Raw genomic sequence first — 3,961 nt, forward strand, 5'->3', positions numbered from 1 at the left:
GCCCGCCACAATGCCTGGCTTTTTTTTTCAGTTGCAGCCATCGTTGTTTGGCGGGCCCGGGCTGGATTCGAACCCGCCACCTTAGGTGTATGTGGCTGGCACCTTAGCCACTTGAGCCACAGGTGCTGAGCCAAGACTTTTCAAGACAAGCAAACATTGAGGGAATTTGTCCAGACCAGACCTGCTCTGCTATGAGTATTCAGAATCAGAACTATGCACTGGACAGCACAGTAAACACCCACCAGTGTAAAATCACCCACAGGCTAAAGGTGAGAGCCTAGACACCACTGTGGCTCAAGAGGTAAAACAAGCAACAGGATGAATAGAAATCCACATCCACCTCCCTTATCAAATATTTCAGTAAATGTGAATGGCGTGAATTCCCCCATTCGAAGGAAATAGCCTGTCTGAATGGACAAAATACATGCCAAGCATCTGTTATCTCCAGGAATCGCATCTAACCCACTAGGACTCATTCAGACTCAAGATGAAGGGATGGAAAACAATATTCCATTTAAATGGAAATCAAATGAAAGCTATTATAGCCATCCTTCTATTTGACAACATATACTTCAAATCAGCAAAAGTAAAGACAAAAATAAATGCTCATAAAATGGTAAATGATTTAATAAGAAGACATTAAAAATCCTCAATATGAATTTAACACATGTGGACCCAGATTCACAAAGCAGATCCCACCTGATCTGAACAAAATGATAAACAGCAGCACCATAATATCCAGGGATTACATGCCAGTAAGAGACAAGGAAAGATCCTCCAAGCAGAAAATAGGTGAAGAAACCATGGACTTAAACAAAACCCTAGAAGAAATGGGGCTAAAAGATATTTACAGAATATTCTACTCAAAACCACTTTATATGCATACTTTTCATCAGCTCGTGGAATACTCTCTAAGATTGATCACATCCTAGGCTACAAAATATCTCAACAAATTTTAAAAAATAAAAATTATACCATGTATTTTTTCAGACCACAGTGAAATAAAACTAGAACTCAATTCTAACAAAAACACTCATTTCTACATAGTGTTGTGGAAACCACCTACTGCTGAATGTTATGTCAAGGAGGAAATTAAGATGGAAATCAGAAGATTGTTCGAAATAAATGACAAAGGATGTAAATTATCAAAGTCTGTGGGATTCAACCAAAGCAGGCATAAGAGGAAAATTTGTAGCCTCAAGTGCCTACATCTGAAAGACAAAAAGATCACAAATCATCAACCTAATGAATAATCTCAAGGAATTGGAAAAGAAAGAGCAAACCAATCCCAAACCTGGCAGAAGAAAAGAAATAACTAATGTCTAAACAGAGCTAAATGAAATCAGTAGCAAAAGACTTGTATAGAGGATTAATGAAACAAAAAGTATGTTTCTTGTTTTTGTTTTGAGACAGAGTCTCACTTTGTTGTCCTTGTTAGAGTGCTGTGGCATCATGGCTCACAGCAACCTCAAACTCTTGGGCTTAAGCAATTTTCTTGCCTCAGCCTCCCGAGTAGCTGGGACTACAGGCACTTGCCACAATACCCAGCTATTTTTTGTTGTTGTTGAAGTTGTCATTATTGTTTTTTAGCTGGCCCAAGGTGGGTTCAAACCCACCAGTCTTGGTGTATGTGGCTGGTGCCACTGTGCTATGGGCACTGAGCCAAAAAGTAGGTTCTTTGAAAAGATCACTAAAATAGAAAGGACTCCCACTTGATTAACCAGAAACAGGAAAGAAAGAAGCTTGATCAGAAATGAAAAGGAGATATTATAACTGATACCCTGCAAATACAAAATATATCATCTCTGAATACTATGAAAATCTCTGTGCATGCAAACTTAAAGGAATGCTTGGAAACACACAACTTCCCTGAGCTTTATGAGGAAGAAATAGAGCTCCCCAAACCAATATCATGTAACAAAATTGAAGCAGCAATATAAAACATCCCTTCTAAAAAGTACTGGACCAGATGGTTTCACAGCCAAATTTAACCAGGTCCACAAAGTGGTACCTATACTGAAGAAATGATTATATAACATAGAGAAGGAGGGAATCCTCCCCAGTTCATTCTGTGAAGCCAGTATCACCTTGATACCAAAGCCAGGAAAGGACTCAACAAAAAAGAAAACCACTGACCAATATCTGATATGAATATAGATGTAAAAAGTCTTTTTTTTGTTGTTCCAGTTTTTGGCTGGGCTGGGTTTGAACCTGCCACCTCCAGTATATGGGGCCAGTGCCCTACTCCTTGAGCCACAGGCGCTGCCCATGTGATGTTAAAAAGTCTTAATAACATCCTAGCAAAATGAATTCAGCTGGATATTTAAAAAAAAAAAAATTCACCATGTAGGCTGGGCTTGGTGGCTCACACCTGTAATCCTAGCACTTGGGAGGCCAAGGCAGGTGGATTGACTGAGCTCATGGGTTCAAGACCAGCCTGAGCAAGAGCTAGGCCCCATCTCTAAAAATAGTTGGGCCTTTTGGGGGGCACCTGTAGTCCCAGCTACTTGGGAGGCTAAGGCAAGAGAATCACTGGAGCCCAAGAGTTTGAGGTTGCTGTGAGGTATGACACCATGGCACTCTACCAAGGGCAACAAAGTAAGACTTTATCTCAAAAAAAAAAAAAAAATTCACTGCAGTTGAGTGAGCTTTATCCCAGAGATAAATGATTTGACATACACAAACCTATAAATGTAATTCACCACAAAGCAAAAACAAAGACCACATATGATTCTCTTGATAGACACAGAAAAGGCATTTGACAAAATTCAGCACCGTTTCATGATCAGAACTCTTTAAGAGTATAGACATTGGTGGAAAATACCTCAATATTATAGCCATATATGACAAACCCACAGCCAACATGATACTGAAGGGGGAATAATTGAAAGCATTCCTGGTTAAAAGAACTGGAACCAGACAAGGTTGCACACTGTTACTCCTTCTGTTCAAAATAGTCCTGGAAGTCCTAGGCAGAGCAGTTAGGCAAGGGTAGAAATCAAGGTTATCTAAATAGGAGAAAAGTCAAACTATCACTCTTGGCTGAAGAGAGGATCTTATGTATAGAAAACCTCAAATATTCCACCAAGGCACTCCTGGAATTGATAAATAAATTCAGCAAAGTCTTAGTTACAAAATCAGTATACATAAATCAGTAGCATGTCTTACACCAGCATAGTTAAGCTGAGAATCAAAGCAGGACTAAATACCTTTTGTAATTACAACAAAGAAAATAAAATACGGGTGGCACCTGTGGGTCAAAGGAGTATGGTGCTGGCTCCATATGCCGGAGGTGGCGGGTTCAAACCCAGCCCCGGCCAAAAACTATAAAAAAAAAAAAAAAAAGAATGAAAAGAAAATACCTAAGAATGTGTTTAACCAAGGAGGGGAAAGAGCTGTATAGGGAAAACTATAAAACACTGACAAAGGAAATCACAGTGGATATAAACAAATGGAAAAACAATGGAAAAACATTGTATTCATGGATTGGGATAACGAACATTGTTAAAATGTCCATACCCAAAGTGATTTACAAATTCAATGCAATACCCATTAAAATAGGCATGTCAGTTTTTGCATATCCAGAAAAAATAATTTTATGCTTCCCATGAAACCTTGAAAGACCTCACAACCTTAAGCAAAAAGAACAAATTGGAAGGCATTACTTTACCAGATTTCAAGCTATTCTACAAGGTTATAGTAACTCAGACAGCATGGTACTGGCACAAAGACAGAGACAGATACCAATGCATCAGGACAGATACAAAACCATCTGTTGAGGTCCTGGCGCCTGGACCCTAACTGGGTTGAGAGCCAACAGGGAAAATGGCGCTGGGGAAAATGATCTACACAAGTTTAAGACATAGAGTCTGAGAATGCCTGGAGAAAGACGAACATTATCTCAGGCCCAGCAGCAGACTGGAACAGGGCAGCAGTTTTCTGGCTTCTTCAGAAGGCTTTT

The 3,961-nt window shown here is 39.5% G+C and overlaps 1 protein-coding gene across 2 annotated transcripts in view; it reads left to right on the top strand.

Annotated features, from left to right (window-relative positions):
- The window catches only part of CYFIP1 (cytoplasmic FMR1 interacting protein 1), a 124,695-nt gene that overhangs the window by 45,751 nt on the left and 74,983 nt on the right, over positions 1 to 3,961 (top strand). The window lies entirely within an intron of this gene.

Source organism: Otolemur garnettii, unplaced genomic scaffold (assembly GCF_000181295.1).
Source record: "Otolemur garnettii isolate 467f Iridium unplaced genomic scaffold, OtoGar3 scaffold00170, whole genome shotgun sequence".
Classification (NCBI taxonomy): Eukaryota; Metazoa; Chordata; class Mammalia; order Primates; family Galagidae; genus Otolemur; species Otolemur garnettii.